This window comes from Urocampus carinirostris, chromosome 15, assembly GCF_059441175.1.
Source record: "Urocampus carinirostris isolate Australia breed hairy pipefish chromosome 15, RoL_Ucar_1.0, whole genome shotgun sequence".
NCBI classification, from domain to species: domain Eukaryota; kingdom Metazoa; phylum Chordata; class Actinopteri; order Syngnathiformes; family Syngnathidae; genus Urocampus; species Urocampus carinirostris.
The window spans coordinates 873,379-901,216 of NC_142363.1; the positions used below are offsets into that span (position 1 = coordinate 873,379).

The 27,838-nt window shown below is 40.0% G+C and overlaps 2 pseudogenes; both read right to left on the bottom strand.

The window, feature by feature from the left end:
• Positions 1-4,197: 4,197 nt before the first annotated feature.
• Positions 4,198-5,083, bottom strand: LOC148351278 (elongation factor 1-alpha pseudogene; annotated as a pseudogene).
• Positions 5,084-5,471: 388 nt separating this feature from the next.
• Positions 5,472-7,165, bottom strand: LOC148351279 (hypoxia up-regulated protein 1-like; annotated as a pseudogene).
• Positions 7,166-27,838: the final 20,673 nt, after the last annotated feature.

Below are 27,838 nucleotides of genomic sequence, written 5' to 3' on the forward strand. Positions count from 1 at the left end.
AGGGCACATTGGACCCTACAAGGAACTGTTGTCAACTGTGCGCAGATGGAAATGGTGGTATGGTCACGTCACTGGATCATCAGGACTGACTAAAATAATTTTCAAGGACACTGTTCAAGGGGGCAGGAGGAGAGAAAGACCACAATCAACTTGGGATGACAATTTTAAGGAATGGACTGATGCCAACTTTTCCACGACCTAAAAACAGACAAGGGACCGTCAACAATAAAGAAGGCTGTCCACAGTTGCGTCGACCCATGCGTTTAACGGATCCGTGAACCGTGAAATTACTTCGATTGTGCTCAGTGGGTGGAAATGCTTTTATATTTATAAGAATATTAACGTAAAACGATCTGTAATTTCAGAGGTTCCCTTTTTTTTAAATCAATGACTGGTATACTATAAATAACTGTTAATCAACACAATTGAAACATAATGAGAAGCTACACAGACCACTTGTCTAATAGATAAACAAATGTGTTGGTCACCCACTAATGTTAAAGGAATATAAGGTCCCTGTTTAGTGTCATGGAGAGACTCACTTATAGCCAATGACATGTGGGAAGAAAAACTACTGGTTATCGACTCGAGGCACGCAGAGTATGATTATCTGGAATTGCAGGCAGGAATCTATTACTGTACGATATGTATAATTGCAGGAGAGATCAGAGATCTATAAAGTAGAAACTTGAAAGCTTACTTCCACCTGGGTCATAATCAGTGCTGGGAAAAAAGCCATTACAAATAACGGCAATTACATAAAGGCGTTATTTTTTTCAGGAACGGGTAATCTAACTCATTATTTTCTCCGCTGTTACAACGGTGTTATAGTTGGTGATGGTCAAAAGCGATATGTTACTTTGGCCGCAGACCGCCAACGGCGGCTTGTCCCTCTTGGCACACCTGAGGCTGTTTTCAGCAGGACGGTTTTCCGCTCTCCTCAGAGTTGTTTATGTCATGTCTTTGTGGATCATGTCAGCAAAATAGCAACTACCCAATAGTTGGATTAGGATTACGAATATATTTTTTACTACAACGTTCCCTCCGAAATGCCATTTTCTTTCTATGATTTGAAAATATTGAAATATAAATTTGTTGCTCATAAAAAGTTTAAAAATGTTTTCTGTTTTATCTTTTTTTGGTAGATTTATAAATATATAATTATATTTCATGTATTTTCAAGTGTTAATGTATTTATATAAAAATGCAAAGAATTATAATTTTTTTCTTCATGTATTTCTCTTCCATTTTGGCATTGTGTTTTTCAAGTACAAAATTCATTTATTTATTCTCCCCTTATTTTCAGTATCTACTGAACACTAAACTTATGGATCTAAAGTACTTGGTAAATCCTGATTTTTATATGTGTGCATGCGCGTGCGTGTGCGTGCGTGTGTGTTTTCATCCGTATTTTTGGTGGAAAATCAGATTTGGCCAAACCTAACCCAGAACTTAAGTCCAGCGGCCTCCAAGTTAATTGAGTTTGAGACCCCCTCTCTAAAATTTAGGGTTTTTTCACTATACACACACCTGATTCATCTTTGCGGAAACCTATTAACGCAATTAGTCGGTTGATTTGACTGTGTATGAGGTGGTAAACCTAAAAAACACGCATGTGTCCTTGAGGACTGTAGATTCAGACCTGATTTGGAAAATACTGTTTGTAAGAAAGCTCATGCAATGAATGAGGGCTTATTTCCTGCTAATGTCAAAATCTTAAAAAATAAATACGCTTTTTCTGCTTGTTTCGTTTTTAACATTGGGCACTTGCAAAGGATATCGGATGGTAGCCCGGATTGACTATGATTTCGATTTTCAAGAGGACACTCGACTCAGCCTCGGGATACTTAAATAAACTTCAAGTTTACTCAAAAATGCCTTATCGCATTAATATATTTACAGTCAGCCTCCTTCATATAGTTTGAAAATCCAGTTTTATAACAAAATAATAGCTATATAATCAAATACAAAAATTCAAATTCTCAGAGGTTTCTCAACAGACTTTATTATTTCTAAAACAGTCTAACAATAATAGCGTATAAAAACTGGAATGAAATCCTGATTAAAAATAATGCCTCCTCTGTATTAGCAGATCAACCTTGAACAAAGAAATAGCTGTCTTTTGAATTCTTACTGTAAAAATAATCTGAAATAATGTTCTAAATAAAACTTCTTCTGTAGAATATCCAGCTTTAACAAAAAGCTCTTTTCAGTGAATTAATGTAAGTGGCCTCACAACGGTACTAATTTAACAAACAAAAACCGTCACTTAAGTATTTATTTTTCTTCCTCATTCCTGTTTTATTCTTCTTGCTTTTCTTTTTCATCATCCTTGTCTGGCCATCCACATTTTGCTGTAGAGCTGATCTTTGCCAGGAGTTTTTGGTTGCTAAACAAATAAGTATGAAAGTCTTTGCAAGAAGTGTCTTTGAAATTGTATTGCACAAATAGAATCCCCTTCAATGACTCAACGGAGATCCTGTTACTTCCAGTGGTCCACTGGCTCTGCATCAATGAGAAAAACACTCTCAACATCTATATTCTGAGATGGAAGTGCAAAGATAGAGCTCTGAATAACATGCAATGATTTTGGCCTCCTCAAAATATTTTGTCCATTTCTCATCACTGTTGCATCTTTCTGTGAATTTCCTATGATTGGTTACCTGGTCAAAACACTACACATCATCAAATGGCATGCCCTTTTCTCCTAGGTACTGGATGCAGTCATCATTCCAATCTGGTGGCTCTCTCAGATCCACCCACATGAATGGGAGTTTTCCACTTCTCCAGATACACCAGACATGCATGTACAGCCCTCGCATATCGGCACAGAACTGGTCACAGCCCTTACAAAGTCCATCACTGCGCTTTTGTCTGGGTGTGCAGCTGGACAATAAACTGGACTGGACTGCCAACACAGAAGCTCTGTGCAGGAAAGGACAAAGCCAACTGCTCTTCCTCAGAAGGCGGGAATCCTTCAACATCTGCAAAAAGCTCCTGCGAATGTTTTATGAGAGTGTTGTGGCAAGCGCCTTCTTCTATGCGGCAGTGTGTTGGGGAGATAGCGCTAAGAAGAAGGGTGCCTCGCGTCTTAATAAACTGGTGAGGAAGGTGGGCTCTGTTGTGGGCACAGAGCTGGACAGCCTGACAACTGTAGCTGAGAGACGGGCACTGAAAAAGCTGCGGTCAATCATGGACAATTCATCACATCCACTACACAGCATCATCTCCAAACGGAAGAGCAGCTTTAGCGACGGACTGGTGTCACAGTCTTGTTCCACGGACAGACTGAGGAGATAATTTCTACCTCATACCGCGAGGCTCCTTAACTCCACCAGGGGAGTAAAAGCCCACATTAAACCACACCCCCACATTGCATATTACCGTATTTTTATTACAGTGTGTATTTTATGTAGCACTATCTAAATATTCTATATCAACACGTTACATTGGGTATTTATGTATTATATTCCTTTTATTTTATTATTGTTTTATTTTCAACACAAGGATACTGCTGGAAGAGTGAATTTCCCTACGGGGATGAATAAAGTAGCTGTCTATCTACCTCTATCTATCTAGCAGTCCTTAAACTTTAAGAGACAAAAAGTTGCTGCTTTTGCGTTCAAGAAGTATGGTGTGGATGTTGTTAAATTAATTTTCTTCACCTCCATAATGGAGTTGTTCTCCTTTTCCATTTCTTGCTTGTGGGCATGAAACACAGACATGAGTGAGTGCATGTGCCAGAGGTAGATCTCACTCAAGTCGTTTTCAAAACACTTTTTGATCACTATGGGCTTTTGCCGAAAACAGAAAGAATGCACTTTAACCTGGAAACATCTGTATCATCCTCTCAATGCCTGGGAACAATGACAGCCACCTTGTCTTGCTGTGCAAAAGCATCCTTCTGTATTCAATGTCAACAAAGTAATAATAGTCCTTCAGGTTCTTAGTGCGCACTGTGTAAATATGAAATTGCTGGTAGATTTTGAACATGACATTCATTCAAGATCAACATCTATTGTGTCTGCCCCATGATGAATCCAATTATTCAGTATGTGTGCTGGGTAACCCACACAAATCAGAGTCTTGTTGTGCAGCATCCTCTTCAAACATGCAAACACATCCTTTCCCCCTCCATCACGCCAGATTCCTCTGAAATTTGTGTTGAGATTGTCACCAGTAAATGCAATACAATGTTCAATTTCTTTTTTTGCCAATGTCTCCAGACTTGACAAACTTGGGGTTGTCCTCTAGCTTCTTGCCTGAACGACGGTTGATCTTCTCGATGAGCTCCTTGAACTTGCAGGCAATGTGAGCTGTGTAGCAGTCCAGGACGGGGGCATAGCCTTCATTGATCTGACCAGGGTTGTTCAGGATAATGACCTGAGCATTGAAGTTATCAACACCCTTGGGGGGATCGTTTTTGCTCTCGCCAGCGACAGAACCACGACGGATCTCCTTAACGGACACGTTCTTCACGTTGAAGCCCACATTGTCACAGGGGACAGCCTCGGTTAGGGACTTGTGGTGCATCTCCACAGACTTTACTTCAGTGGTCAAGTTGGTGGGAGCAAAAGTGACGACCATGCCTGGCTTCAGGATGCCAGTCTCCACACGACCAACGGGTATGGTTCCGATACCACCAATTTTGTAAACATCCTGCAGGGGTAGACGGAGGGGCTTGTCTGTGGGACACGAAGGGGGGAGGATGGCATTAAGAGCCTCCAGAAGGGTGGTACCAAAGGCATTGCCTTCCTTGCGCTCAATCTTCCAGCCCTTAAACCAGCTCATCTTGTCACTCGTCGCAAGCATGTTGTCTCCGTGCCACCCAGAGATGGGGACGAAGGCAACTGTGGCAGTGTTGTATCCAATTTTCTTGATGTAGGCGCTGACTTTCTTGGTGATTTCCTCATAACGCTTCTGGCTATAAGGGGGCTCAGTGGAGTCCATCTTGTTGACTCCCACGATGAACTGCTTCACACCCAGGGTGAAGGCAAGCAGGGCATGCCCACGGGTCTGCCCGTTCTTGGAGATACCAGCTTCAAACTCACTGACGCCGGCTGCAACTATGAGCACGGCGCAGTCGGTCTGAGAAGTGCCAGTAATCATGTTTCTTGATGAAAATCCCTATGTCCAGGAGCATCGATGATGGTGACATAGTACTTGCTGGTCTCGAACTTCCACAGAGCAATGTCGATGGTGATACCACACTCACGCTCAGCCTTCAGCTTGTCCAACACCCAGGCATACTTGAAAGAGCCTTTGCCCATCTCAGTGGCCTCCTTCTCGAACTTTTCGATGGTTCTCTTGTTGATTCCACCGCACTTGTAGATCAAGTGGCCGGTGGAGGTAGATTTACCGGAGTCGACATGGCCGATAACCACGATGTTAATGTGGGTCTTTTCCTTGCACATTGTTTTAGTTTTGGTGTTTCTGGGTTTATGCGGCCAAAGCTGCTGCCCCTTGCCAAGTTATGTTTTGGCGCCTTCTTCCTCTGCCTCTCGGGTGACCTCCACCTGAATGGGGCCGACTGCTGCGTCTCGTACATAAACGGCGTAACTTTAAAAGCCTTACTCTGAACTGCAGCCTGATAAACTGCTCCCAAGGCACCTGCTTCATCTGCATTTATGTTTTTACCCAACTCCTCCTTTCCAACTGCCTTAAGTAGAACTTCCTGAACCTTAGGAACACGAGTAGAGCCACCTACTAAAATCACCTGTTCAGTTTTGTCCGGATTCATTTCTGCAATCTTAAGAGCTTCGTGCTCGGGGTGGGGCACTGTTTCAAACAAATCGGCACACATCTCATCAAACTCCGCTCTCGTCACTTTCGCCTTGAAGTCTATTTCATCAATTAAACCTTCCAACTGGGCCATAAATTCTACATTTGCACTGAGAACCGTGTGAGGGATGAACATTATTAAGACTGTTTAATGGCTATATCTGCACAGATAAAATTCATGTATATAGTTTAATTCTACATAATAACGGCAGAGAAAATAACTCACGTCCTTCCTGGTCGAAGTCCACAGAGAGAGAGAAAACGTTTATTTTGCGTCAGAGAGATCAATGCACACAAGAACATGACTTCCAAATAAAAGAATACAAGATTGATAAACGTACAAGAGATAAAATTACACTCATTATTGAAACGTTACTTTATGTGTGTGTGTGTATGAGAAACATTGTTTTTATATTTAGCAATATAAAAACAAGCTAATTACCTTGAGACAGAAATTCAAGAGATTTACATTGAAAACCTGACAACCGTTTTGAGCCTCTGCACCTCTTTGAGTAGTTTGGCCATAGCACGGTGGCATCTTTTGTGCTCTTTTTTTGTGCGTTGAAAAGTAAAGCTAAATGATCCCGAAGACGCAGATCCATCTCAAATCCACCCAAAGTACGATCAAATCCGACACCTCGAATCTGTAACTGTGGCTGTGTGACAGATTCTTTGTTTTTTACAGTCTGATACGTATTGCCTGATCCCATATCATAAAACATTATATTCTTGCCTGTACTGTTGATATCTTTCCTTCTAAACACTCCATAATTCAAGCCACGGCTGTATTGTCATTGATAAGCTGAAGGACCTTCAGGCCGGCCATATGTGCAGCCTGCAGGAATGCCCTTCTTTCTGCCTGATTAAAAAATGCTGGGACGGTGATAACGGCATCTTTGATTGGTTGTTCTGCAAAATCCTGAGCTAGTCCACGAGAATAATTGAGTATCATCCCGAGGAGCTCTTCTGGTGTGAACTGCAGTTTCTCAGAATTTTTGAAGTAAATAGTCTTTCGCACAGGGTCAGATTGCAGATTATGCTCGGGAAAACGCTTTTGGTAAAGCGCCAATTGTGGGTTGTTGTACTTCTTGCCCAGGAGACCTTGCAGGTGTTGATAGACAGTTTTCAGATTTTTCACAGACATTCCTAGGGTGCTGTCCCCAAAAAGTCTTTCATTTTCTTTGAGACACACGGCAATGGGCGTTTTCCTCCTCGACTCTTTGTTGAGAACAATTTCCAGGGGCACGCCAGGTTTAACTATTGCCATCTTCATCCATTCACTTCCAACATCTATTGACATGACAGCTACAGCATCTGTGTGGGACGGAAACATTACTGAAACCAAACAGAACAGAACAGCCAATGGAAGCCTTCTGCAACCCATGATGCACTTTCTTCGAGTTATGCAAATAAACTACGACTTTAGGAAACACGACTCGCTTTCGTGTTTCTTTAAACAAAAGAAGCCAACTTTTTCCGATTTAAATAATAAGCTTTTAGAAGGTACTGCTCATCGCTTTGTTATTGTGCAATGGTTTCTGCTGTCTCATTTGGTGTGTCTTTAACCTCAATTAACTTTGCTTGTGCACCACCCTTCTTCCAGTCAAGGTACTGGATTATAACAGGGAATATTTTCACTGCTCCATGGTTACTCGCGTCTGTGGAAAAACCACAAGAGATGATATCTTTGAGGGCTTCATGAACGACTTTAACTGAGTGGGGCGCTATAACGGCATTCACAATGGCTTTGGTCTTAGTGCGAGCACTACTGAACTTTTGGGCGGTGTTTGAGTCTGGAAATCCGTCTTCAAAAAGGCAGTCGTGCAATCCATGGACCTGTAACTGTTATGGTGTTTAACAGTGTGAAACGCAAACACTCGCTTCGTTGCGTTTACAGCATTCCCTGTTTTTTTAGGTCTTACAAGATAATCCTTCAGTTTAGCAGAAGAATTATCACCACGCACAGGTTTTTTTGTGTTTCTCTGTTTGTCCGTGTGAGCTGTCAGGTCTCCAGCACCTTTGTTAGACACCGAAACATATGTGCAACACACGCAAAATGGTCTCATGAAAATTAATTAAAACCTGACATTTTCATGAATTTGTAAAACCGCGGCAGACACCCCGGACGGGATGTAAAATGTGGACATGCTCAGGAAAAGAAGTATTAATCGAACGTACTTGATGAATTCTGATTTTTTATACTTGTCCGTGTGTGTAAGTGAGTTTGTGTTTGTGTGGGACTTACAGGCTCCAAAACGGCTATACCGATTTTCGTGAAGATATACACATTTGTATGTTAGCGTTCCACAAGAGTCTCCTAGCTTTTGTGGGATCTACGACGCCCCCTGGCATCCAATTTGGGTACTGCAGCTCCTAAAACCGATCACTCCTAGCATCCTATCTTCATCTCTGTATTTTTGCATGCGCCTTGTTTATATTCCCCCGAATGCCTTTACACTACTGCACCAAAATTTACACAGAGTTCAAGCAAGTGCAATGTTGAGTCCATCCGCAGGCAGCCAAAGCAGTTAGTTCTAGATGCCAGGACAGCAATTAAAATCCTCAAGTGGTTACACAGAGATGAAGCAGCGCAATCAAGGGTAAAGCGCTTCAGAGTTTTGCACAAGTGCTGATAACAATTTGGCACTGAGCCAGCAACCCTGCAAGGACTTAAATAGGAGTTTGTTGCTGATCTGCAACACTGCTTTGCCCAAGTGACCAAAAACACTAATAAGGCAGGAGTCTGAGGGCTTTACCAGGGAGTTGGGGGAGGACGGGTGATTCTGTCAGTGCCCACCCATGGACACGTTCTGCACATTCAAAGAAAAATGGATGTAGTAATGAGAGCTGAAAAAATGAGAAAAAAAACCAAAAAAAAAACGGAAGAATTATGATAAAAAAGGAAAAACAGAGAAAAAGAAAAAAATCATAAAGCAAGAAAAAAGAAGTAAAAGGCTTGAGAAAAAAGAAACAAAATAAAAACAGGAAAAAGACAACAAAAAGAATAAAAAAGCAGGAAAAAAGTAAAAGAGCAGGAAAAATAAATAAATAGAGAAAGCCAGGGAAAAGTAAAACAAAAGAAGAAAATAATAAAACATGTGAATGACCTAGTTTGGAATTTATTACAATTATTATTATATTTATTTGCTTAAACACTGCTTAAAACTGTTTTGACTCTATTGTTCATGTTCAGATTCTTTATGTCTCTGTTATTGTGAAGGTTAAAGTCTTCATCCGGTGCGCGAACATGGAGGCACTTTCACTCAGTTTGTTATTGTCTTAGCACTCGCCGAAGCAGTACAATTTCTCAAAGTAGTTGGCTGTTATTGATCAACGAACAGAATGTAAATAAATTAACTGAAAACCATCAAGACTTGACCATATTCAATGGTGACACTACAAATCATAGGAAAAATAGGAGGGGGAAACAAAAAGAATAACAAAAAATAAATCAAGAAAAATAAGTTAAAAGCTAGGGAAAAGGAAACAAAAGAAAAAAAGAAAAGGGAAACGGAGAGAAAAAAAGAAAAAAACATGCAGGAAAAAAATAATAAGTGGTAAAAGAAAATAATCAAAAAGAAAGACACTGAATGCCCCCAATAAACAGGTCGGCGCCTTGCATGGCTGCATGGCCGCTATTGGTGTGCGAGTGTGTGTGTGAATGGGTACGTGTGAAGCATATTGTAAAGCACTTTGGGAGGTTTTCATTGACTTGAAAAGCGCTATATAAATGCAGACCATTTACCATTGTGTAAATGAGCGAGCAAATTGTCTGTTCCTGTGTGCCCTGCGACTGGCAACCAGTTCAGGGTGTCCCCTGCCCACTGCCCGAAGATGGCTGGGATGGGCTCCAGCACCCCCGCAACCCTACTGAGGATAAGCGATGCAGATAATGGATGGATGGAAAACTCTATTACTCTACTGAAAAAAGATAAGATGTATGCATTCATTCAGCTGTGAACTTTTAGCTAATTTCAACTTTAAATTAATTTCTTTAGGTCTGTTTCTAAAAACTAAACATTTTTTTCTACAATTAATTTAACTGTTTTTGAAAATTATTATAATCTATCTTTAAACCTTTTTTGAGTAAAGCACGAGCTTTTTCATCAAATCTTGAGTCACACCATCTGTTTTTCAATCTGTTTGTCTGTCAGTGTGCACCTACCTATGCCCCCACATACCTATGCCCCCACCTACCTATGCTTAATTCATTTATTTGATTTATCATATTTTATTTTATTGTTTATTAAAGCACAGAATTTACTTTGATTATATTAATGTACTTTCTTGTTACATTTACTTTTTGTTTATTGGATGGACTTTGATAATTTGATGATCTGATTGGTTGTTTTAAAAAAAATCAATATATACGACGTTACTACAGTTACTCAGCACTTAAGTAATTTTTTTCAATAAGTACTTTTATACTTTTACTCAAGTAAGTATGCGGACTACTTTTACTCGAGGAATATTATTAAGTAACAGTACTTTTACTTGAGTAAAAGTTTTGGCGACTTTACCCACCTACCTACCTCGACGCACACCTACCTACCAACTTAAACACACTTACCTACCTACCTACCTACCTACCTACCTACCTACCTACCTACGCTTCTGCCCACCTACTTACACAACTTACTGGGTACCTACCTACCTGCTTACTTATGCATCTACCTACCTGCGCACCTACCTACACACCTATGCCCCTTACCGTGCAACTGATCCGGCTGTACTGCCTGCCGTGTAGTCTGTTTGTGCCTCCCACAACTCGTTCCAGGGTCCTCCAGTGGGGACCCAGCTCCAAGATTGCCTGGCATCCTGGCTTCCATCAGACATTGAGCCTTTTCCAACAGCACTTCCGGTGGGAGACCATCATTGCCCACTCCAAGGAGTTTGTCCCGGCCTGCTTAGTGCGCGGGCAAAGGCCTCCCATCGTCTAGCTGCCGGTCTGCTGAGGCCTCCTCCCACTCCTTATCGTCCCTGGTTGCACATAATGGTGGAATTCGTCACTACTCTCCCCCCACCAGAGGGGAACCCTGTAGTCTTCACCATTGTTTACCAGTTCTTAAAGTCTAGCAATTTTTTCCCTCTGGTGAAGCTACCATCGTCCCTCAAAACTGGTGACTTGCGTGTAAAACATGTCTTCAGGCTTCACGGCCTCCCCATGGACAAAGTCTCTGACTGCACACCACAGTTCACCTCTCGGGCGTGGCGTTCCTTCTGCCAGCATGTGTGGGCCACTTCCAGTGTTCTCTCTGGTAACCATCTGCAGAACAACGGCCAGACAGAGCGGGCGAACCAAGACCTGGAGTCTGCCCTTTGCTTCATTACTGCAGACCATCCTGTGCCTGGCCACTCACTTCACTTGGATTGAATATTCCCACAACACTCTGGCGTCATCGGCGACAGCGATGTCTACTTTCAAGGCAGCCTGTGGCTTCCAGACCCCGCTGTTCCCTAGTCAGAAGAGATCAGTGACTGTACCTTCCATCCAAGGACACATGAGTAGGGCTCGTCGGGTGTGCCTTTTCTTGGACCCGGGCCCAGGACCAGATTCTTGCCGATTGTCACCTTTCTCCCGCTTCTGATTACCAATTAGGAAAAGGTGTAATTAATACGTTACGAATAAAAGGCTGGAGCTGACAGGTGAAAAACATTTAATACAGTGAAAGTTCTTCACACTGATGTCGTAGAGCATTTATTATTCATCTGTTAAATAAATCTGCCGTTTATATTAATTGCCTTCAAAGTTCAGGGTTCTAAATGTGCACTGTTGGGACTCTTAGGACATATTTAAGGATGTTCTCACGTTCATGTTGGTCTTTTTTATATTTTTAGAGAAATAAAACTCTCATCTACCATCACAGCGACCACACCATCCACACCACCGGGCACGTTGTCGGCATCTTTCATTCTGGCACCAAGGCTACTGAAACATTGAAGAGCTGTTTTTTCTGTTAATCAACCCCTAGCAAAAAAGTATGGAATCATTAGTCTGGGACAGGTACTCACCCCGACATTTCGTTCTGTAGAACAAACTATGATAAAAAGCATAAAAAAATTATAACGTTTTTTGAAAGTGCAACTCCTTGGCATTCAGAAACACTAAAATAAATGAATAAAAAGAACTTTGTGGTGGTCAGTAAATGCTTGTATAGACCAAGCACAGGGAAATAGAAATGAATTTACTCCATTCTGAGGAAAAAAATATGGAATCACGAAACACAGACAAAGAAATAAAAATCGAAACATATCACTAGTATTTACTTGTACCGCCTTTGGCTTTTATGACAGCTTGCAGTCTCTAGGGCTTAGACTAGATGAGTGACAAACAGTATTCTTCATCAATCTGGTTCCAACTCTCTTTGATTGCATTTGCCAGATCATCTTTGCATGTCGAAGCCTTGCTGTGGACACTTTTTTTTTTAAATTCCACCACAGGTTTTCAACTGGGTTGAGATTTGGGCTATTTGCAGGCCATGGCATTGACTGGATGCGTCTTTCTCCAAGGAATGCTTTCAATCTTTGCTCTGTGGCATGATACATTGTCATCTTGGTAAATGAGTTCATCATCTCCAAACATTTTTTTAATTGAAGGAAAATGTAAATGTAAACTTGTGGATTTATTTCAGATTTGACCATACCCCAGGGTATTTGCCTGACATGCAGCCCCATGTTTTCTTTAAGCAGTCCTCTTTGTAAATCTCACCGGAACTGCACCAAACAAAAGTTCTTGCATAATCACCTTTTACAATGTAGATTCGTGATCACTGAAGAAAACCTTCATCCAGTCATCTACAGTCCATGATTGCATCTCCTTAGCAATTGCAGTCTTGTTCTTTTGTGTTTAATCGTAAATGGTGGTTTCCTTTTAGCTTTCCTATATTTTTTTCTAGTCGATTTTGCACAGTTCTGTCACAAACATTGAGTCCATCTTACTCCCATTTCCTCTTCATTTGTCTTGTTGTGCATTTTCACCAGCTTGGTAGCCTAGATGGTAGGGTGACCGCTCCGAGACTGGGAGGTTGCTGGTTCAAGCCTCGGCCGAGTCATACCTAAGACTTACAAAATTGGTACCCATTGCCTCTCTGCTTGGCGCTCGGCATTAAGGGTTGAAATTGGGGGGTTTGGTCACCACTCCCAACACAGCAGTTGGGTCTAAAAACCTGGCGCCGATCGAAGGCGACGAGTCACGTCGATAGCTTCGCGTGACAAACGATTTCCGGTAGATATCATGTTGATGGTTGATACTGGCGGAATAATAATAAATACTGATACTTGTAGACATAAGAATTTTCATTTCGGTGTCAAGTCAAGTCAAGTCATTTTTAATTGTTTTCAAGACATATGGCCTTTAGTTGTATGTCTTGACACCTACATGTCTTCCTTGGCCTACCAGTACGCTTGACTTTAACAACCTTCCCATGCTGTTTGTACTTGGTCTAAATCATCGACACAGCTGACTGTGAGCAGCCCACATATTTGGCAACAGTACGAGTTAGAGTTACCTTCTTCAAGAAGTCTGACGTTCCTGTATTTGGTCTCAAGAGACATCTTTCTTGTTGGAGCCATGATTCTTGCCAATTCACTTGGTCCAGGAGCCATCCAAGGTGTGATAACTGCACTGTTTTTAACTGCTGACTAATGAGCAGACTCGATCCAAGCCAAGTGCCCAATTAAAGAAAGGAAATTGACTTGGTGTGTCCTTGTTTTCCACTCAAAGTGCACTGATTCCATTTGTTTTTTCCCTTTAGATTTATTTCCCTGCACTTACTCTATAAAAGTAACATTTACTGACCATTGCAATGTTTTTTCTTAATTTATTTTAGTGTTTCTTAAAGCCAAAATGTTAACCTTTGGAATGACCTTACGATTGTTTCATGTTTGTGATCTGAGTTTTTCTAAAGAATAAATTATCTGATGAGGGCTCGCCCAAGACTGGTGATTTCATTCTTTTTGATAGGGGTCGTAGTGTTATACAATGCTGATAATTTACTTCAATTCACTTTACTTTACTTCATAAAGATTGTTTTGTTTTAGAATAAAATAATATAAATTCATCCCCTATAAGATTGCATTCTCGTTCTTTCACAATAAATGAATGTAACGATTTACTGGTTATTTCAGAAGGCTTCTCCAACGTTTTCTTTACTTTAAAACATTTTTGTTATATTGTAATAATAAGGTGTATTGCAGTATTGCATTCAAAATAACCTATGGTATAATTTAGTAATTTCTATTGCCTTGTCAATGCCCAAGCAGTAACATCGGAAAGAATATACCATTTCAAAGCTGTTCTGTTGGATACTGTGCTTATCTTATAGAGTACAGTTAATTCCTTTCATAACTTGTATATCAATAAAGAAACAACATACGATGTTGAAATAAATTTGTGATGTGTCACTACTATATCAAGTTCAACCCAAAAATTTTACTCCGACCTTATTTAGTCTTCTTTTTTGCCATCTCATTGCTGCACCTCAGTTTGGCCGCTGGGATTTTTGTTTTGTGTCTGGCAGTGATTCTGCGTGTGAACCTTCTCCACTCTGGTACAGCCATTAGGCAGTGTACGGACACACACATGCCAAATCAAGTGAAGTCATGTTTATTTGTATAGCCCTTAATTATAAGAAGTTCAAAGGGCTGTACGTACTATACACAGATATCATCAACATGAAATATAGATACATCATTCATAAGCTTTTGAATAAAAGTGTGTATTAAGCCTAGATTTAAATAATTCCACTGAAGTTGCTGATGAAATCTCAGAGAACAGAGGATTTCACAGCACCACGGCCTGAATTAAAGACTTTGAATGTTTTATTTAAAAATGTTTTGTTCACAGCAACTTATGATTCGACATTAATCCGTGTCATGACCTCTCTCTCTACCGGTAACCAGCACCAATCACCTCCCTGCTCTGTCACTGCACCCTGATCTGTTCCACCTGTTTGTTCTCATTCATACCAACTGTTCTGAATTCCCAATCAAGCTCTGTATTTAAAGACCTGCTTTACATCCTACCTTTGTCAGATTGTCTGCAAAGCTACACCCGGAACCTGTTTGTCTGCGCTCACCAACCTAGATATGGTTTTTACTTCTTTCACTTACTTTTCCTTTTTTCTTATTTTTTCCCCTGCTTTTTTCCTTTTATATGTTTCCTTTCTTATTTTTTTCTTCTCCTTTTTTTCACTTAACTTTTTACTCTTTTTTCATTTTTGTCTTTTTATTCCTTTCATCACCCCCTTCAGTTATTTTATGCATAATGTTACATAATAATTGTGAATATATGGACTTAAGCCAAAAGAACATTCTGATGAGCCGTTTGGGAGCTCTTTTAGTGAGCTGAGCCAAAAGAGCTGCTTTCCGAAAAACGTTATTCAGATTTGTGCAACTTTGACTATTACTTTAAAATTTAAAACACACTGCCAGCCCTTGATGTTTTTACCTGCATGAAAATTTCTTTGTTACAAATCACAAAATGTCCCCTTTCTGTTGTTTTCCCAATAGTTATTTCATTAGTTTGGCATGGTTTTTCCCAGACCAACTTTTCTTTCTGCCTTCTACCACATGGCACCACAGGAAATTGTCCCGCCAAGGTTTTTAATTTGGCACGCAAGACAATGCCCAGAGAAACACAAGAGTAAAATCAGCCTAGTTTAAAATATGTCCACTCGATGTTGACAAAAAGACGCCACTCGCAAAGCAACTGAAGCTATATTACTATCTTTTCCTGTCTGTCTCTCTTTTTGTATTTTTGTATTTTTCTCATTTATTCTTTCACTCTCTACCTTGATCAACATCCTTGGTGGTGGTCTCACGGTTCACAGATCCCTTAACTGCCACGGTTGTCGAGAAACCACTGAGAATGCAACACTGAACCTCTTTCTCCAATAACCTTTACCGTACGATCACATAACACCGATTTTGGCTAACCTGCATTGGCTCCCAGTTAGCCTTAGATGTGATTTCAAGGTTCTCTTAGTATTATACAAAATCATACATGGACTTGCTCCCTCTTACCTTTCAGATCTGATTTCCCCCTATGTCCCGGTCCGAAGCCTACGATCTGAGAGTGCCGGTCTTCTGGTGATCCCAAGAGCAAAGAAGTGTTCTGCTGGTTCGAGAGCGTTCTCCATCCGGGCACCGGTGCTATGGAATGCTCTTCCCCCTGAGATCCGATCTGCAACCTCAATGGAAATGTTTAAATCTAAGCTTAAAACTCACTTCTACTCTATAGCATATGAATAACCTACTCTTTTCGTCGGCTGAAAAATAGTCTGTGTAATATAGTGTAATAATCTGTGAAGCCCTTTGAGACTCTTCGTGATTTAGGGCAATACAATTAAAAATGACTTGACTTGACTTGACACCGAAATGAAAATTCTTATGTCTACAGACAATGACATTGTCATCAACAAAGTTGCAGAGACCAGTGCTTTAATAAAGAGGATTTTGATGTTTAAACCAAAGATGTGTCAAGAAATGTGAGGTCAATTCAGTAAAGAGCTGGTCATGCACGGATTATTTTCCAGGCCACAAATTAACTTTATAACTTTCAGATGATCTCAAGAATCTTCAGATTTGACAAAATAGACAACAGATCCTGGTCTGACAAGCTTGTTCTCCATCGGGTATGTTTTGGAAAGATGGGTGGGGGTGCCTCCAATGATTTTCAACTCAGGGCCAGAGATAATAGTTGATGAACATCTTATTCCTTTCTGTGACCATTGCCCCTTCTGCAAATATATACTAAATGAGCCAGGGCAGTGTGACATCAAAATCTGGGCAGCCTATGATGCCAAAACCAGCTATATCTAGAATTTATAGATTTACACAGGTAAAACGGTAAGTGCAAGAGTATTTGAATTGCAAGAGTATTTGGCGGGGGTGTAGAGATGATGGATAACAGTGGAACGGTGTGGCAGGTAAATGAGTTGTTGTCTGCAGATGATACAGCGTTTGTGGTTGATTCTGAAGAAACATTGAGAAAGTTGGTAATGGAGTTTGGAAGAGTGTGTGATAAAAAACAAAAAGGTTGGTGAAAGCGGTGGTGTGAGCAGGGAAAAGGAATGCAAATGATGAATGGTGTCGAAAGATAGTAGTGAACTTTGAGGAAAGGAGAAAAGTGTTCTGGAAAGAAGTGAAAAGAGTAAAAAGAGCGAGTCTGGAAAGGAAGAGAAAGTAAAAGATAAGGACGTTAAATTGCTGGTTAGCGGTAGTACAGTCAGGACGGATGGGCAGAGTATTTTTAGGAGTTGTTAAAAGTGGAGGATGGGAGAGAAGTGAAAGTCGAGGCAATCGGTGGTATAGGGAGGATGCCCGTGCTTGGTGATTTGAATGTGAAGCCCGTGGAAACATGGGAGGTGCAAGAAGCAGTGAAAGAAATGAAAGGGGGGAGGCTCCTGGGTTGGATGGTTGTACTGCTGAATGCTTGAAAAAAGGTGACACGGCTATGATTGACTGGTTCGTACGCGTGTTGAATGTAGGCTTTTTAAGTGGAATGGTTCCTGTTGATTGGTGAAGTGCATGTGTGGTGCCATTGTATAAGGGTAAAGGTGATAAGTATAAATGTAGCAATTCAAGAGGTATCAGTTTGTTGTCTGTGCCGGGTAAACTGTATGTAAGAATCTTGATTAAGAGAGTGAGAAGAAGAAAGGATGAGGTGGTGATGGTGAAGCAGAGTGGTTTCAGGAAAAGAAGATGATGTGTGGATCAGGTGTTTGCAGTACGACAGGTGTGTGAGAAATATTTTGCAAAAAGTAAGGATGTTTATTTGGCTTTCATTGACTTGATAAAGTTGACAGTGAGGCATTCTGACAGGTGATGGTAATGTATGGAGTAGGTGAAAAGTTGTTGGAAGCATTGAAGTGTTTTTATGTCAACAGCAGAGTATGTGTAAGAGTAGGGAGTGAGACAAGTGAGTGGTTCCCTGTGTTGACTGTTGTGAGACAGGGGTGTTTGATGTCACCATGGCTGTTTAAGGTGTACATGGATGGTGTGTTAAGAGAGGTGAAGGCAAGGGTATTTGGGAGAGGTGTAGAGATGATGGATAACAGTAGAATGGTAGGGCAGGTAAGTCAGTAGTTGTTTGCAGATGACACAGCAGTTGTGGCTGATTCTGAGGAAACATTGAGAAGGTTGGTAATGGAGTTTGGAAGAGTGTGTGATAGGCGTAAGTTATGTGTGAATGTTGGCAAGGAGTAAGGTGATGAAGTGTTCACGTGATGGAGTGGGCATGACGTTAGAAATAAGGTTGCATGGACAGGTGCTGGAAGAAGTTGAAAGCTTTAGGTACTTGGGTTGTGATGTGGCTGCAGTTGGTGGAATGGAGTGCAAGGTATTGCACGGAGTGAATCAAGGAAGCAGGGTTTAGGGTGCTCTGAGGAGAGTGATGAGGAACAAGAGTATGAGTATGGTTGTTAAGAGGGGACTGTATGAGAGTGTGAATGTACCGACTATTGTAATGTGCAGAGACTTGGAGCCTGAACGCAGATTTGAGAAGGAAATTGAATGTTTTTGAGATGAAGTGTTTGAGGAGTATGTTAGGAGTGACAAGATTGGATAGATTGAGAAATGAAACTGTGAGAGTGATGGAGTTGTATTTATCCTACAGTTGACATTTAATATGTTATATGTGTTCTCAGCCATTATTGAAGAGTTCTTAGCCCGTAAACTAAACTCCAGGGCCATGAGTTGTTTTTTTTATGTACAGACTGTGTTTTTGTTCTCACATACCAACGAAATACATCCTGACCTGGCATCCCATAACTCAAGATTGTTCTTCACCAAAGAGCCTGGGGAAAAAGGAGTTTCCCAGGACCAAGGTCACCTGTCATCATTGGATGGAAAGCAGACCTTCGAAAGAAGACTAATCAACTCTACGTAGCAAAGGCAAAAACTGAATATGAGAAGGGAGGTTTTTCGAGGAGATCCTCAGAGCCAGAGCCGAGCCGAGCCAGAGCGCAGCAAGCAGGGCAGAGCGAGCGAAAAGATGTCTAACAACGGAATGTCGGCGGCTCTCAATATGATGATTAATAAAGTAACTAATTATAAAGAACCGATTCTCTTTGTCCTATATTGCAGAGCGTTTTATTAAAAATGTTGGGGACATACCTAACATTTAATTGGTCCTTCGAAACCGGATTCCAAGATACCAGATGATTCCAGGACGCGAGAGGAAAATCCAGGAAAGACTGTGGCCACAGCATAAAGACCCTTTTTCCGGGACTGGACCTTCCCTCGCGGGCTGGGATCTGACGGTTGACGGAAAGCCAAGGACTTAGAGAATCGTGAGTAAAATTTATTCATAACATTGTGTAGATAACCGGTAAAAGAAATTGACTCGCGAGCGCGGGGGCTAGATTCTTAAGGTTTAAGAATCCTCCGTCGAAAAGATTAAGAATAAAATCTTAACAGAGACAAAGATTAAAGAATCCTCCGTTGAAAACGAAAATTACGGTGGGCAGATTCTTAACAGAAAAACCCTGACAATTCTAGACTCTATCAGGTAAATAGTTTTCAGACAGTTAAAATTCCGCGGGAGGTGTGGACTCCCCTAACCCAGCGCTTTAAAGTTAGTTAAATTTCACAAGGATGTGCGGAGTCCTTTGTCAACTGAAAATAAGTGGAAAGAAAAAAAAAAAAAAAAGAAGAACAAGCGATGTAAGAGCGTGATCACGATAAAAAACAAGACGTCTGTGTGATTGAGAAAGAGCGAATGAAATATAAAGTTGCCCCTGGGCAATTGTATTTTATAAAAAAAAAAATAAATGAGCTATTTAGATGCGTTAAATCAAAATAATGCCAGAATAATACCGAAAAAGATAAAATATTCCTGTTTTCAGTTCAAAAAATTGGTAAAAAAGGACTGGGAAGAATAGGAAAAATCTAATTGAGTGAATTGAAATACACTAATTTGAGATAAGGGCATTTTTATACCAAAAAATATTGAAAAAATTGTTTATAAATACTTTTTTTTTCTCTTTCAATTAAAATGGAAAAAATGGATTGAATGAAATTCAAATGAGTAAGATAACTCATAATTAAATAGATGCCATTTTCACATTAAATAGGTGAAGCTAAAATAGTAGATTTAATTGGTTTAAAGAAAAAAAAAAAAGGGAGAGAGAAACATAAAGGGGAAAGTTAATTAAATATTAAGAGAGATAATTTGGTGAAAATTAAGTGAGACTAACCTTAATACAATAGATTGGAAAAAAAAAACTTACTTTTTCAACATTGAACTGTTTTAAATCTAGAGTAAGTAAATGGGTAGAGTGGAGCACATTATAGAGTGCTTTTGAAGATCTTCATTGACTTGAAATGCGTTGTTTAGATGCAAACCATTTGCGATTTATGGCATTACCTTTGTGGAACTACCGTAATGTATCCTAAAAAGGAGGATAACGAATATACAGGGCCATATAGTGAACCGCGTCGATTAAAGGGAGGAAGAGCAGGCACACAGTAATACGCCTCGCTCCACGCCGCCCCCACAATATGCCAAATCATTCACATGCGCTAACACCCCCCAGGCCATTTACCCACTTCCGAGGAGAAGCCGTGAAGAGGGTAGGGTTTTACCGCCCGATTCTCAATGGCTAAAAGGCCAAGTGGACCCCCTTATTGACAGAGTAAAACATAGATATAGATAACGAGAAACTGATTAATCCTGAGTAGGTCAGATCATGGGTCATAGCACGGCCTTGGCAGTGATTAATTAAAAAGGGAGTTATTTTTCTGGGTTGAATAATGGTTTTAAATCTAGAAGGGGGATTCACACGTGACACCGAGCAAGCTGTGAATAATTAAAAAAAAAAAAAAAAAAGAGGTGAATATGAGGACGCAGGAATTAAGTGGACACTAAATTGAGGAGAAGATAAAGTTATAGTGAAACAATATTTACACAGAAATATTTGCATGTAAGATGTTACATACAGTTGAGATTTGTGTAATATGCATTTGGTGAAAAATAGTCAAAACATGTGACAGTAATTTTATAGATAAGCTATAAAAATAAAAGAAAATTATATAAAGGATGAAAATCTATTTGAAGGCAAATGAACATTGACATAACATATTGTTTTGCTTTAGAACAAGAAATGAGAGAATTGCAAAGTATTACAATAATAAATTCGACTACAAAAATACTGTAGTGATACAAAAACTACACTATTTTGTTGCCATAACGAGAAATATTATAGACTAAAAAATATATATATATATATATATATATATATATATATATATATATATATATATATATATATATATATATATATATATATATATATATTAGTGAACTATCGTGAAAACACTGCAAAGGAAGGAAACGTTTGATTTTACAGCAAAAGTGTTGCTCTAACGATGTTTTTGAGTTTCAGAATTTTGGTTCTTGTCTCATTTGGACTCAACAATCCGCTGAGGAGAAAATGGAGGAACGGTGAGGAAAAAAAAGTAGCATTACTAACGATGATGAAGATATTTGAATGGGATGAACGATGGAATTTTTATGATATTAAAGGAATATGTCAACAATAAAGGCGTTACAGGTGAGAACCAGAAAAGTTTTGTGTTCATATTCGGCCGGTATGAACCATAACTATGATAAGTAGATCTCATCTTGTTGGAATCCATCACAGCGATCATCGAGCAGCGATTGGAGGACACCCTGAACTGGTTGCAAGCCAATTGCAGGGCACACAAAGATAGACAATTCACTAGCTCATTCACACATAGGGACAATTTGGACCAGTCAGTCCACTTGAAATGCATGGTTTTTTTGAAAGAGGTAAGTAAACCGTAACAATGAGAGCATGCAGGCTGGCTTGGAACACACACACCTGTTCCCAGGTCCTTAGTAATGCCGCACACGTGCTGGCCACTGCGCCACCGTGCTGCACACACATATATAATATATATCTCATCTCATCTCAGCAGCTGCACCGCTTATCCTCAGTAGGGTCGCGGGGGTGCTGGAGCCCATCCCAGCAATCATCAGGCAGTGGGCAAGAGACACCCTGATATATATGATTTTTTTTTTTAACTGAACTATCAATAATGATAATATGATAGGAATTTTGAATTCCGTGTACTAGCTTGCTAAAAGATTTCTAGATCTTGGCAGAACCCCTGAAATTTAGTGATACAAAGATCGAACTTATAAATCGGTGACAAATATAGTAGATATCTGCGTATTCATTCAGTTTTGATCATCGAATTATTAATTTATTTTCTGCATTTGTTGACGGTAATTGCGAATAACAGGCTTGTCTTTTTCCACTTTTCTACTTTCTGTACTTCTTTCTTTAACATCTTAGTACAACATAATTCGTGATATCAATCATCAAAGCAAATGAGCCGTTTGAAAGCAAGCTCTCTTTGATGAATTGAACAAGGAAAAAAGCCATTTGTCTAATAAAAAGACTGACCTTCGCTCGACAAGAATTACCAACAACAATGACGTAATCTCGAAGCGACGAGATCTCATTAGCTAAGATCGGCGTGCAGGAAAATAAAAACTCGTACAGCAAATTCAAAAATGCGTTAAATCTTTGTTAAAGAGTAAACTAAATGATAATGAAAATTTAAAGAAAAAAAAAAGGTTGCGTACCCAGCATAAATGATGCGTTTAAGACAGGTAAAAAAAAAAAAAAAAAAAAAAATGAAAACACTGAGTGTATAATACAAGATAATTATACAGAATAGTTTAAAAAGAAAGGATATTTGAGTAAACAACTAATCATTTTTCGTTGAAAATGCGAATAGCAAAGGGTAATAACTTTAAGACGTGTAGTTTTGCTCCTAATAAAGCAAGGACGATTAAAGCAATGAAGATGACTAAAAACGGTCCATAATTTTAGTGTCAATCTTCTCGTTCGTAAATGGACAAATTCAAAAGAGGCGTAATACGTAAAAAGATTATTTCCTTAGTTGTTCTCGTATTAAATAATACATTACTCTCAATAAAATAATCAAAATTTTGAAAGAAGTTTGAAAATGACGACAAACTAACACAGAAAGGAAAATTCGAGATTAGAAATCATTAATAACGTAGCTGAAGCTATTTCAGTCAATGAATGAAATGTTTCCTTTAAACAAAGGAAAAAAGAAACGTATTAATAGTCGGACCAGATCATGTTGATCTGTATAGCCTTGGTCACGGGGGATCTTGAAGGGCTGCTTAAAACAAAGACTAATGCGTAAAGACAAAGATTGTTGCGCGGAATAAAGATTATGAAAATAAAATAAATACACTCAACAAGACATAAGTGACGAGTATGTATTGTTCTATATTGAATCAATAAAAGATTGATTATGGTTACAGAGAGAAGAAAATACAATTAGAGAAGTTATGACATTAAGTTCGATTTGGCATTTTTTGAGAAATTTTTGTTGATCTTTTGAGATTTTTGATGTTTAGTGTGAGGGTTTGGAATTTTGACAAGTTTAGCCCAAAGGACAATTGGGAGGACAATTGATTACACACTGAATTTTTTTAGAATGAGTGTTACAATTGACAAATGATAAACAAATGTGTAACAAATACTGATTTATGGTTTGGTTAAGTTAAAAGGAAACGGTTTCTATGGAAGAGCATTTTTAGAAGACAATGAGAAACTGATCAATCTTGAAGAGGGCCATAGGAAAAAACGGATTAGTTGATTTTGAGACATATCGGGCTAATTTAAGAATAATTGCATGGGAAATAAATGAATAGAAATTAATTAAACTAAGATAATGTCTACTAGTAGTTAAATTGAGAAAAATTTGAATAATCCGGTTAATTTACAAAAAATCCCACTACGTAAGCACAATGGAATTAGCGAGACTCTTAAATGCCAGTGAATTCCACAAAAAGACTCTTTCTTTTTGAAAGTCCATTTACTCTTCAAAGGACATACCAAACTGTCAAAAAGAAGCCATGGACTAATTTGCTGAAAGAGCCAAAGACATCAGTCATCCATTGTCTGCGCCGCTTATCAACAGCGAGGCCAAGGGAGTGATATGGAGCACATCCCAGCTACGCTCATAAACAACGAGCTCACGGGAGTGTGGGGGTAACACACACGGCGAGACGTAAAGTGTTGGGCCTGCGGTCGAAAGGTCACATGTCCTTTGAATGTGAAGAAGAAAGCTCTGCTGAGCAACACCAAACAGCGTGACTAGGCCAAGATAGTATTCAGACATAAAGTCAAATAGATAGATAGATAGATAGATAGATAGATAGATAGATACTTTGTTCATCCCCGAAGGGAAATTCACATTTCCAGCAGCATCCCTGAGCTGAGAACAAACAATCGAGAACAATCGAAAATAACACGGGAGCTGCTGGAGTGGCTGCCATTCGTGACGGCGCCGGAAGAAACGATTCAATTTGAATCATGTACAAACAAACAAAAAAAATATTATTGCATATGGTAGCAGTTCTTTTTTCGAGCAAAATATAGAGTGGTTTTCGAGTGCCCTCTTGGAAACAAATGAAAATCATGGAACTTCAATGGACGCTCAGGTGCCAATTTTTGAACGCTCATTGCAAATCCTGTTGCGTTTTTGCTTTGGAAAATAATTGTTCATAAGTATGAAACTGATTGTGCTTACTTGAATAATGATTTGTGTTTATGGTAACTGTGTGTACAAAATAATGTATGCCATAGCAGCAGTATTCTTACCTGACCCACTCAAGTCACTGTTTAAACAGCATAACTGGCTTATGGATAGATGCGTACCGCATATCTCGTTGTGCAAAAAGAAGAGCATCAAATGGCAAGACTTGGAAAAATTAGTGTACAAAGGAGAAAGGCTCTTTTCTGGTCGGTGACAGTGCAGTCAGAAGTACACTTAATAGAAGAACAAGAATGACAAATCTTTTTAACCGGAGAGGACGAGGAATTCCCGAGAAATTATGGTCTCAGGGGCCTACTGACGTGGGCCTTGTAAAAGGGGCATCCCCTGTAGTAGTCAGACCAAAAACAGAGCATCGCCCTAGAATAAAACAATATCCACTCAAGCCAGATGCTATGGCTGGGATACAACCAGTGATTGAAAATTTAATAAAAGCAGGGGTGTTAGTGGAATGTGCCGACTCTCCAGTAAACACGCCACAACGTGCACTCCTTGGTTAATATCGTGGACCTATAACAACTCTGTGACAGTGACTGTGCCACCAAATGCCACCATTGTGATGTCCATACCGATAACCTCTTTAAAAGGGTTCCAGTGAGGCAGTCTAGGGAGACAGCCAACACATATTACTGGGCAAGGGTGGGAGGAGTACTGGTGGTACGTGTTTGGACACGGAGCGTTCCAAGGGTGGGAGTATTTGGTTATAACGGAAGCAGGGGAGTACTGGACCCCAGGGGACAGCTCTGAGGCCCAGTATTTCAAAAAATCGGGTTAAATTGCATCAAGGAAGCAATTTACAACTGACTATAACCATTACAAACCAGACAATTCGACCTCCGGGATCAGATTTTTTTTAACAGCACGTGCTGGGGTTTCACGTTATGGGCCTGGTCCTCGGGCATGGACCCCTTTTTTCCCGGTCGTAGTGTGTGTAAATGACAGTATGAAATCGACTGATCAGCCAAAATTAAGTAACTACTCTGTAACGACAAATATCACATCAGTAAGCATGTCAGTTGAAGACATTAATGGGTGGTTCAAAGTTACCACAGGAATTTCAAGGATAGATAACAACTGGTTGCTAATGGCTGAGCAGGCGGCACATGCTGTCATAAATGATTGTGTTGTGTGTAGTCTGAAGGGTATACAATGTCACCAAATGTTGACAGTCAATATAACATTTAAACCACTCTCCCGGAGTGACATCTGGTGGTGGTGTGGAGAAGACAAGTTGTATGATAGACTACCGTACAATACCACGGGATTGTGTGCATCTGTGTCTCTTATTTTACCTGTGTCTATAACCGCCACCACAATCCCTGAATTGCTAACATCTGTGAAGAGCTTGTTATCACATGCATGGAAAAGTAAAGGTCTACCTATGCCTGGAGTGACAATGATCCTACATACATCGACAGTATCGGTGTTCCAAGAGGCGTACCAGATGAATACAAATTAGCAGATCAAGTAGCAGCGGGTTTTGAATCTTTGATTTGTTATTGGTGTACAATTAATAAAAATGTTGACAGAATAAACTATATCCATTTCAATGTGCAGAAGTTAGGAAACAAAACAGAACAAGGTTTCTCCGCCATACACGAGCAACTCTCTGCTACCTCCCTCATGGCTTTCCAGAACCGGATTGCTGTTGATATGCTACTGGCTGAAAAGGGAGGGGTCTGTTCTATCTTTGGTGACCAATGTTGCACGTTCATACCGAACAACACGGCAGCAGACGGAAGTCTGACAAAGGCCCTGGAAGGCCTCAGGTCACTTAACAACAAGATGAAAGACCACTCAGGAGTTGACACATCAATGTGGGATGGTTTTGGAGATACGTTTGGGAAATATAAAAAATATTAATATATGGCTATAGCCGTTTTTGCGGCAATTCTCACATTGTGTGGATGTTGTTGTATTCCGTGCATAAGAACATTGCTAATGAGACTAATTACAACAGCTCTTGCCCCAATGCAGGCAAAGATGGTACCTTTGTATGCTCTGTTGCCCTCGGACACCGATGCTGACGATGACTCTGGCAATTACCATAAAAATGACGATGGTGAAAATTGTAATGACACAAATGTTGATGATGATTGCCTGTCTCTGCATTTTCATGATTTTTACTCAGATCCTGGTCATTATGACGACAACCTCTAAGTGTAACAACTGTTGTTGTGTTCATGATTTCTCTGTTGAAAATCGTATTGCGAAGTGACAGTTGAATGAAGTATTAAATCACCGATAGGATAAAGAGGAGGGAATGATGGAGTTGTATTTATCCTACAGTTGACATTTAATATGTTATATGTGTTCTCAGCCATTATTGAAGAGTTCTCAGCCCGTAAACTAAACTCCAGGGCCATGAGTTGTTTTTTTTATGTACAGACTGTGTTTTTGTTCTCACATACCAACGAAATACATCCTGACCTGGCATCCCATAACTCAAGATTGTTCTTCACCAAAGAGCCTGGGGAAAAAGGAGTTTCCCAGGACCAAGGTCACCTGTCATCATTGGATGGAAAGCAGACCTTCGAAAGAAGACTAATCAACTCTACGTAGCAAAGGAAAAAACTGAATATGAGAAGGGAGGTTTTTCGAGGAGATCCTCAGAGCCAGAGCCGAGCCGAGCCAGAGCGCAGCAAGCAGGGCAGAGCGAGCGAAAAGATGTCTAACAACGGAATGTCGGCGGCTCTCAATATGATGATTAATAAAGTAACTAATTATAAAGAACCGATTCTCTTTGTCCTATATTGCAGAGCGTTTTATTAAAAATGTTGGGGACATGAACCTAACATTGAGACAGAACTGGAGTACTCGTGAAACTGAGCAAGCGTGTAGATAAAAGAGTACTCGGTTGGTTTAGACACATGGAGAGGATGGATGAGGAGTGAATGTTGAAGAGGATCTACAGAGCAGAAGTAAATAGAAGGAGACCAAGAGGAAGGGCGCGATTGACGTGGATGGATGGTGTTATGAGTGCACTGCAGGAAAGAGGCTTAAATATAGTGGAAGCTAAAGCTCTTGATTTTAATACGAATGAGTGGAGAGATGTTGGAAAAGGATAGTGGGATATTTAGACGTGTTCTAAGGGATGGGCAGGGCACCTGTATGATGCGGCAGAGGGTAAAACAGTGAAAGCTGTCGGGCCCCGCTGTTGAACATAAGAGTTTGTTGTGTCACCCTGACCCGAGTGACATGGCCGCTTTCTTGTGTCCCGTTTCATCTGGAGGGACGAAAGAATGACCAACTTGGGTGCCGAGGTGCTTAACTTGTTTGGGTGTTTGGGCAATTGGGTTGGCCATGGTCCAAAAAATCTTGTGTGTGTTTTTTGCTAATTTTCCTTTTTTAATTTTTTTTTGTTTTAATATGTGTTTGTCTTTCTGTTGGTCACCCCTCTTGATATTGGATATGACCAGGGTAGATATAT